This window comes from Heterocephalus glaber, unplaced genomic scaffold (assembly GCF_053883595.1).
Source record: "Heterocephalus glaber isolate CG9 unplaced genomic scaffold, H.glaber_assembly_v1.0 deba00000281, whole genome shotgun sequence".
NCBI lineage: Eukaryota > Metazoa > Chordata > Mammalia > Rodentia > Bathyergidae > Heterocephalus > Heterocephalus glaber.
The window spans coordinates 36,470,880-36,482,492 of record NW_028258139.1 but is presented as its reverse complement, the minus strand read 5'-3'; the positions used below and the strand labels follow the sequence as shown (position 1 = coordinate 36,482,492).

Below are 11,613 nucleotides of genomic sequence, written 5' to 3'. Positions count from 1 at the left end.
CTCCCCTTCCCCTCCTGCTGCCCTTACCCCTTTGAACATTTTCTTCATATTTCAAATTATCCATTATTTATTTTAATCATTTTAATCCTTAATTACACTTTCAGATTCTCACACTAGAGAAACTATTCAGTATTTATACATATGTGTCCTATTTATTTCACTTAAGAGGATGGCCTCAGTATGCATCCATTTAGCTATAAATAAATGTCTTTAGCTTCTCGTTCTTGATGGCTGAGTAGTACTCCAGAGTACTAAATAGCTAAATAGTACTAAATAGCTAAAGTAGTCCTAAATAGCTAAAATAGTGAAGTTTTCCAGAATTCCCACTTTAGGTGTCCTCAGACTCCAACTTTAGTCCTCTGGCCCAACCACCTATCAAACATACCATTCTGTTACCAAGTGTAAAGGAAATGGCCCAAATGCTGGGTCTTCCAGTCTAGATTCCCATCATCTCTTCTCTCTTGACCTAGTAATTTCTCACTATTTTATTAACCTTTTGATTGCTTTAAGGTTTTTTTACTATGTCATTCAGCTTTTTAGTTGACTTAAGCAATGAAAATTAGTCCATATTATTCCATGTACCATTAACAAATGCAAAGTCCATTCCTGACCTTTCCTCCTTTTTCCACAGTATCTTGTGGAAGAGAAAATCTATTACCCATAAAAAGGTACACAGTGCTCAAGGAGACTGCAGGTCCCAGTACCTGAAGGCTCTGTGAAACTAAGGCTGTGAGGACTCAGCCCATGTTGTTCCAATCTGGGGCTTAGCTGCTAATTCTGATAAAGTAGGAACATCCTTTTACGATGCATCACACCACCCTATATTTAAAAAGAAGTGATTATTCCTTAAAAACACATCTGGAATTCTAAACATTCAGCATTAATAGCCCCTTCCTGTTCTGACGGAAGGAAAATTAGCAAGGATTTGATATGGAAGAATTGTGAAAGTGTGAGTGTGAACATACTGGATTCCAAAATAGTCATTCTGCTTACTCTGCCTATGAGTAAATCTTTTTCATTTGAAAAGTAAAGCAATTATCAGGACTGTAAAAGTGTGCACTAAAACTTCATTTTTACTTGATAAGTAAAAATCATATATATTTGAAGTATTCGATATGTTTTAAAATATGTGAACATTATGAAATAGCTAAATTGAGCTCATAAACGTACATGTCATTCTTTGTGATGAGGAAGTGTAAGATCTAGTCTTTGGGCAAATTCGATACTGCAGTATGGCTTTTGTAACTGCCATTCTCATGCTGTTCACAGCTCTCCTGAACTTCTTCCTCCCAGCCGGCTGAGCTTTGGTCCTTTCAGCAGCACTTGATCAACTGCTGTGAGATTGCTTCGTGTGCACTGTCTCTCCTCACTCCCTTCCACCCCAGAGGGTGTCCTTATGGGTTACAGAGAAGGGAAACTCATGTGCTCTAGTAAGTACCCACACATTTCTGTAGCACAACTCAAATCAGACTTTGTGTCAGCAAGCTTCACCTGGTTAATCCCCATCATTTACCCCTCCACATCTGTCTGCCCCACACACTGTAATTCTAGTTTCATTTGCTTTTCAAAGGAATGTTTCACCAGACTAAAGGAAGCTGGTAAAGCCATTGCAATCTTCAGAAACCTGCTTAGGGAAGCTCTTACATCATGCCAGACAAAGTTCTGAGTTTATCGTCTCATTTTTGATAAGATGCCAATCTTTCAAGCCAAGAAAACAGTAAGCACTTTCAACATGTTTTTAAAACCTTGACAAATTATTCTAAGTGTTTTTAAAAAGTCAAAGAGCAGATACTACAGAGTGCACACATGGCATATTGATAGTACGCACAGGACATATTTAAAAATGAAATCATCTTCCCTTATGTTTCTCTTTCTGCACGTTTTTTGGTAATGATTCCAGCACATTCCATGACACCAAAGTTTATTACCATCACAAAGAATTATGCACCCCTCTTTCCTTCCCATTCCATACTCAGACAACAATCTGCTCTGTCTCTGCATCAACAGTCTAAAAACTGAAAAAAACATTAAATGAGATTAGCTATTTAGAAAATACTTAGAAGCATGCAGGCTACAGGAGAGGGTGGACTGTGGGCCTTTCTTTCCCTTTTGATTTTTCCCCTCCCCCTTTCTTTCCCTTTCCAGGTTTGCCCAGCCTTTCCCCTCTTCTTCCAGGCCCCTTTCCCCTCCCCCACCTTGTCCCCCTGCTCCCCAGCCCTGGGTCCCCTCCAGAGAACCCCAGCCAAGAAGAACCTGCCCCCAGAAGTGCTAAGCTGCCAGCCAGAACAGCCCAGCCACAGATTAGCAGCTGTGGGACCCTCAGTGGGCAGAGGCATGAGATGAATTGCTAGAAGCTATTCACTATTCACTATCCTTCCTGAAGTATCTCTCCAAGACATACTTAATAAATACAGTTAATCCTTCATCTGGATGGATAAGAAGGTGAAGAGACCAGTGTGCATCAGGACACACACAGGTGGTCCTCAAACGATGGTCATGCCAGGAAAAGAGCCAAGTCTAATCCCAAGCTGAAGTTAGTACACAGTCTGGCAGTATGTGAGGAGTTCTTTACTCCATTCGCTGATGGGCCATTAGAAGCCCAGGATATAATTCAGTTGCACATCAGCAGCCCCTCTGACAAAGAGGAAGAAAATCCCAAAAAAGATGTCTCTGAAAAGGAGGATAAGGACAAAAGAAAAAATAAGGCCCCAAGGAAAATGCTGTCCAGTGACTCTAGCCAAGATTATACACACTCCACTGGAATAGATTTACATGAATTTCTTGTAAATACACTGAAAAAAAACCCCAAGGGACAGAATGATGCTGCTAAAATTAGAACAGGAGATTCTGGCATTTATTAATGACAATAATAACCAGTTCAAGTAGTTTCCTCAGATGACCTCATATCACTAGATGCTATTACAGTGGGTAGCTGCCTATTTTGGGATGGACCACAATGTTGATCAAACTGTCATCAACCAGAAGACCAGCAACACAAAAATCCCTGAATGGAGATTCTCAGAACATATAAAGGATGAGAGGAATACAGAATTCCAACAGAGATTCAGTCTCAAGAGAGATGATACCAGTATGGACCGAGAAGATAACCAGATCAGAGTTCCATTGCAGGATGGAAGGAGGAGCAAGTCAACACAAAAGAGAGAGGAGAAATATCAAAGGGTCCAAGAGAGAATTTTTGCCTGAGAGACTGGCCAGAATGGATATCTAAATGACATCAGGGGAACTGAGAAGGGCTGAGCCAAACCTCAAGCAGCTGCCAGAACACCAAGACAGTGAACTCAAATCCTTGGAGTCCCAGCCTTGGAGCAGTACAGACTCAGATGGCTCTGTCCAAAGCATGCAACCCCCTGTCACCAAAGCCATCAGCTTCAGCGGAATCTCTATCCTCACCCAAGGTGACAGCATTGGCAGCAGTAAAGGTGGCAGTACAGGAAGGCTCTCCAGGCCAGGTATGGCACTAGGTGCCTCAGAAGTGTACAACCGGGTCACCTCACCCCAGTCTGTCTGGGGCCTTCTCCCTTGTACTCCCAGCAACAACAGCAGCAGCAACAGCAACTTCCTGCTCTCTACCCACATCTCAGCACAGCCACCCTTGAATAATCACATGATCTCACAGGCGATGGTCTCAGCAACCCCTTTGGACAGATGAGTCTTAGCCACCAAGGTTCTACTGAAGCAGCTGACCCATCCTCAGCTCTATTACAGGCCCCCGCCCTTATTTCCCAGCACCCTCAGCAGTCTAGCTTCATCATGGCTTCCCCGGGACAGCCCCTCCCCACTTCCAACTATGCCACCTCTAGCCATGCACCACCTGCTCAGCAAGTCCTGCCACTCCAGGGCTGTATGTATCCCCCTCAACAGATCCAGGTTTCTTACTATCCTCCTGGACAGCATGCTAACTCCAATTAGCAATATCAACCTCTCTCTTACCCGGTGGTCTATAGGCCCCAGCATGGTCAGCAGCTGCCTCAGCCAACCCAGAAGCCTGGGTACAGCCCATGATGCCTACTCAGCATCAGGAGGCTTACCAAGGCATGATTGGGGTCCAGCAGCCCCAGAACCAGGGCCTGCTCAGCAACCAGAGGAACAGTATGGGAGCCAGATGCAAAGCCTGATGGTTCAGTACACTCCACTGTCTTCTTACCAAGTCTCAGTGGGCAGTGACTCACAAAATGTGGTCCAGCCACCTTTCTAGCAACCTATGCTGGTCCTGTGAGTTAATCTGTGCCAGGAGGACTCGCTGAAGCTGGCGTGCCTGTGTACTACAGCATGATCTCACCCATTCAGCAGAACAGTACAAGCCCTTCGGTGGGGTTTCTGCAGCCTCCTGGCTCTGAGCAGTACCAGATGCCTCAGTCTCCCTCTCCCTACAGTCTACCACAGATGCTACAGCAGTACTCAGGAGTGTTACCTTCTGGACAAGGTGTGGTGGTCATGCAGCTGAACATCCCCAATGGACCCCAACCTCTCCAGAACCTATCCATGCTCCAGTGGAATCATTGTAGAATATTATAGCATGGACCAGCAGGGTCAGAATCCTGGAGACCTGTGCAGTCCTGACAATAACCTCAGGCCAACACACAAATGAGCAACAACCCTGTCACTTCTCCTACTCAGTCTCCAGCACTCTGTCTTGTCACCAGCCTCAGCAACATCTGCACAGGACTCGGTTCCCTGCCTATCCTCACACAGTTCCCCTGGCCTGGAAGTTCAGCACAAGGTGATGGGCGCTACTCCCTTTAGGCCACCCACTACAGCACAATCTGTCCATCTGCCCTCCCTTGCTCTGTGGTCAGTCAACACACTTGGTGCATCAAGAAGAAAACAGATTGAAACATGGAAACTGGGGCAAAAGACAAGCACTCATGTCTGCCTCCACTGACCTATGGACAGCAGATGTTGGATGTGACAGATCTCCCTTAAGGCATCACCAGTACTGAAGCAGACAAACTCTTCACTCAGCTCATCGTGTCAGTGCCAAGATCCAGTGGCTCAAAGATGCTGGGGGGGGGGGGGGGACAACAGTGGGACTGCTGAAAACAGCTGCCTCTTGGACCTCACTGCCTTGTACACCATCATTGTGGGGAGCGGTGGTAGCTAAGGAGACTCCATTTTGAATCTTACCCTCCATTTCATGGAGACTATGTTATGAGGAACCGCGTCCTTACCTAAATTGGATGTTTACCTTCAGAGATTGCCCTGGAATGTGATGAACGTTCTGTAGCCCCGAGAAACGGGAAGGCCCATGAGGGTGGGGAATTGCCAAGGGACTGGAAAGCAGGGAAGCAGGTGTCCCTGGACACGGGTCATGATGTAACAACCAAACTCAGCTGTAACAACCAAATTCACCTGTAACAAACTCACGGGTTGTATAAAAGGGAAGAGAAAAATAAACTCGGAGTTCGGTCTTAGGAGCCCGGACGACTCTGTCTTTTTTCTTTTGAATTGTGTTTTTTCTTTCATCCTCACCCCTCCTCTCAGGTACTGTTCGACTAGTGACGGCGGGTCCCGTCACATCATGGCTGTGTTCCCCAGCCCCCTGGCTGCCCAAAATGCCTCCCTTTGCCTCAACAACTCTGTGAGTCACTTCAAACTTCAAGTGGCCAGAAAGAACTATGACCTGAGGATACTGGAGAGCCAGGTCCCAATAAACAGAAGAGGGAAAGGGACTGGCTGGGGGTAGTGGTGGAGGGGGCTAAGGTGGGACAGAGGTGGGAAGTAAAGAGATGAATACAAACTAAAGCCTAAGACATTAGGGATGAAGAAACAGACTCCCATTGGCACTGGACTCCTTCCACACTCCCCTGCCATGGGTACCCCATTCCTCCCTGGTTGGCCCCCCTCTGCTTCCCTCTCCTTCCCATCCTCTTCTGTCATTTTTTATCTTTTCTTCCCCAATGAAATTAATTTCTTTTATAATTTTTAGTCAGGTAGAATTAAAAGAGTCCCACGCTCCCCTCTTCTATTTTCTCACCACCCTAAGCTCCCTTTCCTTTTTTTAGTCTCTATGAATATATTTATATGGACAGAATTAAGAAAAAAATTGATTTCCCCATTCTCTCACTTCCCCCTTCTTATTTCCTCAAACTCCACACTTATTGTTTGTTTGAGGTTCATGCTGCAGAAACAGACACAGTATTTAATTGCATATACAGATGTTTGCTGGGTGTATTCACTGTAAACTTTAATCTAGTTTTTTGTTTGTTTGGGGCAGGGGGTTGTGGGGGAAGGTTGGTTTTGTTTTTAAATATAAAAAGACTGTCACTGGAAAAAAAAAAAAAAAGAAAATTCTTAGCAAATGTTCTAGCCTAGCATTAAAATAAAATAAAGCCAGGCTATTGTTACTCTCTATTGCGTTGTATGTATTGCCCTGTTTTCTGGTCTACCAGGGCAAGAGAAATTGGCTTTTCAGTTTTGCTTTCCAAAAGTATAGGACAGTTTTGGGCAGACAGGGAAGAGTGAGTACCAGCTAACAACTGGCTCTCAACCCCCAGACAACTTCACATCTCAGAGCCTGGATTGTGAAATCTATGAAACACTGATGCTAACAATCATTACCCAATCTCATAGGGATAGAGTGAAGCATAAATGTAAAACTGCTCGAGACCATAATGTTAAGTGAAATAAATCAGATATGTAAGTTTAAATATCACTTGGTTTGTTTTATATGAGAAACTCAAATTATAAAAAAGAAAAAAATAAAAGATAACTACTAGAAAGTAGGGAGATAGATTTTCTCAAATGGGAAGGAGATCAAGAGATAGAGGGAGGAGATTTTTTTAAAAAAAGGAATTAACATGTGCCATAGCACATGCACCAACTCCTCACACAAAAAATGTAAAATTAAGTACTGCAAACAGGTACTAATAAAAATAAAAGAAATTTAAGACTGCTTTGCAAACTATAAAAGAATATATAATCATAATTTCCATTGTCTTTCTTAACTACAAAATGAAAATAAATAAGTTGGACTGCGTGATCAGTCTAAGATGAAACTATTGGTTGTGAAGAGAAGTTTTAGGAATATCTATGCCAAGAAAAATTCACAGAAATTGTAATTTTCATCCCATAGGAATAATGCTTTGCAGATTTCCTGACAATAAAGGTGTGGCAGCTTACAGACAAGGCTGCTTTTGTATTCTGTAATAAAATGATCACTCTTAATGAAAGGCAATCCTAATTATATTTATATTTTTCTTTTTTGTGGTCATGGTCAAGGTTTTGGTCATAGTTAAGAACTGAATCAAGATAAAGAGGCATAAATTTATTTTGTAATGTAGTTTTTCATGTTTTAAATTTTTATTTGGAAACAATTTTACATTTATAGAAGCATTGGAAAAATATTGCAGGCGCTGGAAGCTGTGGTGTGGCACATTGACTCAGAAGCCTCCTCTGCGCTGGGAGCTGTCAACTTCAGGATTTTTGATAAGTAAAAGTTTACATACCATGGCCCCTTCTTGAATTTGCAGAAATAATGACTTTGTAGACAAGCAATTTATAATTTACTTAGATTCATGAAAAGGGTAATAACAGAACCAGTATTTATTATGCATTCAGAATCACATGCTTGTGCGATAATATCCAAATTACATCCAATGAATTGAGAGCACACGAAGTTCTAAGCATGGGGAGTGCTACGGACAAGAAGGCCAAGGAGAATCTGGGGAGAGGGAGCCATTGTGATCCAGAGGCTTCTCAGAAGAAAATGTCCTGTGATAAGTAGAAGAGGAATTAAACCACGTGTGTATAATTTCAAGGGTAAAATGTAAACAAATGACATGTTAAATTAATAATAACCAGGAAGCCAAACAGAAAATATGAGAGGCTTTCAAGAAAGCTCAGATTGGACCAAGGATTTTGTTCAGTGGTTCCGCTGCCTGCCTCACAAGCACAGGGTCCCGAGTTCAATCCCCAGTACCAAAAAAAAAAAAAAAAAAGAAAGCTCAGATTTGAGGAAATCAGGGATGAGGAAGACAGTAGGAGAAATGATGCTTTGAAGGACTTGAATATAAATCATAGAAAGTACAGCACCTTCTGAGATGAATGCTGTGTGACATAACTAGCAATCCTATGACTAGATTGAGACAGAGCAAAAGCAATTATGAGGTCATGTTGTAACAGTTGTTCTTTAATCAGACTTTTCTGGGTATCTTGTAGTCCAAGTTCTTGTCTTCTTCACCTCTTCCTAACTGCCATGATCTTTACATTTGAGGGAACCTCAGATTGGAGAAGTGTGCCCAGTCTTCCAAGTAAGAAGGATGATTTGATGACACCATGCTTCCAATGAGCTTGCAGCCTCAGAAGATGGGAGAGAAAGGAGGAAAACTAACATTCCTTTCCCAAATATTGGTTCAAATGGTTCTTAATATCCACCATATACCATGATCACTTTTAGAATTTTTTCATATATAGAAGCCTGCTCTCCACTCTAAAAATCTCACTGGCATCTCTGGAAGTGGGAGAAGAGATTATTGTCAGCATTTTAAGAAACACTTCACCATAAGTTCTCATCAGCAGTCAAAATTAAGACCTGTGTGTTAGGACCAGAGAAATAGAGAAGCAAACATTCAAGAAAGGATTGCTTTTTCTAAAGAAGCCTGTATTTGTACTTTGAATTATATTCTTCTCTTTGTTACACTTTCCATTAAGATAGATATCAGTCACTTGGACTCTTAGCACTTAATAAGGTGCCTCAAACATAGTGGTTACCCAGTAAATGTTTTAAGCAATTCCTGAATGACTGCTTTAAATCTGATGTCAGTGTGTGTCATGGTTGATTCTACCTGTCAGTTTGACTGGCTGAAGAGTGTCCACATAACTGGTAAAGCACCATTTATGCTAGAGGTTTCAGGAGGCTCTGCACTCATTTCTGTACTGCTGAAAGGGAAACCTTTTGTTTTTGATGAGAATGATTGCGCTGCCTCAGATGTGTCTGAGTCTATTTCCAGATGAGATCAGCATGGCAGTTGGTGGATTATTGGGAATATCTTCCCTCAGTGTGGGCAGACACTATCCAATTGTCTTGGGGCAGAGATGAAACAAAAAAGTGGAGGAAGCATAAATTTTCTGTCTTATGGCAGAGTGTCCTTCCTTTTCTTGTCTTTGGATGTCAGAGCTCCAGGTTTTCCTAATTCTGGGACTGATCAAACCCTCTCCCAACACACACACACACACACACACACACACACACACACACCATCCCCTCCTCCCCAACTCTTGAGCCTTCACTTTCAGACTGAATTTTTCCATCCCTGGTTCTGAGGACTTAAGACTTGGACTGAACCACACAACCAAGGTTTTCAGTCTTTCAGTTTGCAGATGGCTTACCTTGGACATCTACTGTGAAAATTCTCTGGCTCTATAATCAAGTAATTCCCCTAATAAATCTCTGAATCTTTATCCTAGTGGTCTGTCTCTCCAGAGTTCTCTAACTAAAGCAATGTGGAAAAATACTGCTTTCAGTTTAAAGTCTGGGAAGCCTGAAAGCTTGAAACTCTCCTAAATTACTTAGAAAATCGTGAGAAATCACCCTCAGGCTCTTGTGTTGAAGTTAATATAGTATTATTTCACACAGGTATCATAGGTGTCAGATTATTTATTTCAAATAACAGTTTTCTATTAACCAAAATATTGACAATCATATCTGTCATTTTATACTTACAGGCTACTACTGAGGAATTGGAAAGGCACTCAAAATCCATCTTTACTCCATAATTTGCTTTAGAATAATTCTCAATAAGCCGTTTCAGATGGCTATGTCACTTGCTTGCTAATGGTTTTCTTCTACCATCCCCATTTTAACCATTATGATATATGGCAGTTTAATAATTTTTGAAACAAATAAAGTTCAAAAATCCATACTGGAATATAAATAAACATGAGTATAATCCCATCTTCTCTCTAGTCCCAAAATTTCTACACCAACTTAAATTCTCCTTATAGCATTTTAATCTTGTGTTCTAGAAAATAACTCAATCATCACTCTCCTTACTTCTGTGTGCAAAATCAACTGAGAATATCCATGTCATGTTAGTTTTCCTGTAAAATTAAAATAGTTTAAAAACACTTCAAAATGGTAATCAGTATTTTCTGTTTAAAGCAGAGCATTAAATTTACTAAAGTACTGGTCATTTTGAGTATTCACTTCTTCTGTAACTTTTGAATGAACTATTCATTGTCATGCTAAATTGAATTTGATTTATGGCTTTATATGATGTCTTCTACATGCTTTGTAAAGAATGTATCATTGAGGAAAATGTCATACAATTTGAGGATAATCCAAAACTTAGCATGAGACATGATGGTGTTCTGCCACTATGTTTGAAATGAGAACCTTGCTTTAGGACATGTTATTAGATCTTTTTGGTTCACTTTTATTACTTATTATGATAAGAGACTGTGAACTGTAATTCTCTAATTATGAACATTATTTGAGCAGCCAAATACATAATGTATGTTGGCAGTGTTGACAAAATATGTGATTTTTTGGAGGAATATAAGTGTACATATAGTTAAGTTCATTGAATATGTTATTAAATAATTATCTATTTTCTGCCACCTAAATTTAATCAAGTCTATATGAATATCTATAATCAAATTTTCTTGTATCTCTAGGATTACTTCAATTTATGGCCTTAGTTTCTTTGTTTACTGCATGTAAATTTATGGCTAACATATCATCTTCATAAATGAGTGTTACTATTTAAAAAAAAAGAAAGGAAGAAAGATATTGCAGTAAGTTTCCATATATTCTTCAACCTGTTTCTCACAATGTAACATCTCATATAACCATGACACAATAATCAAAGCTACAAAAATAATATGAGTACAATCCTGTGCACTAAAGAGCAGCTTGCTCAGTTTTCCCAGTTTTGACTGCTACACTGTTTTTGTTCTGGAGCCCCATATTCCCTTCAACTGCCATGCTTCTCTAGCCTCCTCCAAAGGGTTTACTTTTTTTTTCATTCATTAAGTTTATTGGTACATTTTAGGTATACAATGTAATGAACAGACAATTTCTCAAGCAGAAACAGCAAATAAACCTATGAAAAAATGTTCAACATCACTGGTCATTCAAGAGACCCACATGAGAGGCATGCAGTGGTTTCCAGTGTGGAGGAGGCTTCCAGGTAGGCATGCCACAGCTCCTAGCCCAGAGGAGGCTTCTGGGTAGGTGTGCTGTGGCTTGCAGCATGGAGAAGGCTTCCGGGTAGGCATGTCCCAGCTCCCAGAGCAGAGGTGGCTTCCAGGTAGGCATGCCATGGCTCCCAGCCCAGAGGAAGCTTCTAGGTAGCCATACTGTAGCTTCCAGCATGGAGGAGGCTTCTGGGTAGACATGACACAGCTTCCAGCACAGAGGAGGTGAGCCATGTGGGCACCAGCAGCACACACATAAACAAGACTCAGAACGCCCTACCAAGGTCCTGAGTCACTTGGAAGACGCCGAATCACCCCGCTGCAGACAGGCAGGTCTGCCCACACCCTGCCGAGGTCCCCAGTCACGCGGAACACATGCCGAGTCAGCCCGCTGCAGACAGGCAGGTCTGTGCACACCCTACCGAGGTCCTGAGTCACATGGAAGACACGGAATCA

General features: G+C 41.7%; 1 pseudogene; it reads left to right on the top strand.

The window, feature by feature from the left end:
- The first annotated feature begins 1,170 nt into the window (after positions 1–1,170).
- Positions 1,171–6,161, top strand: LOC147830281 (R3H domain-containing protein 2 pseudogene; annotated as a pseudogene).
- The last annotated feature ends 5,452 nt before the right edge of the window (positions 6,162–11,613 follow it).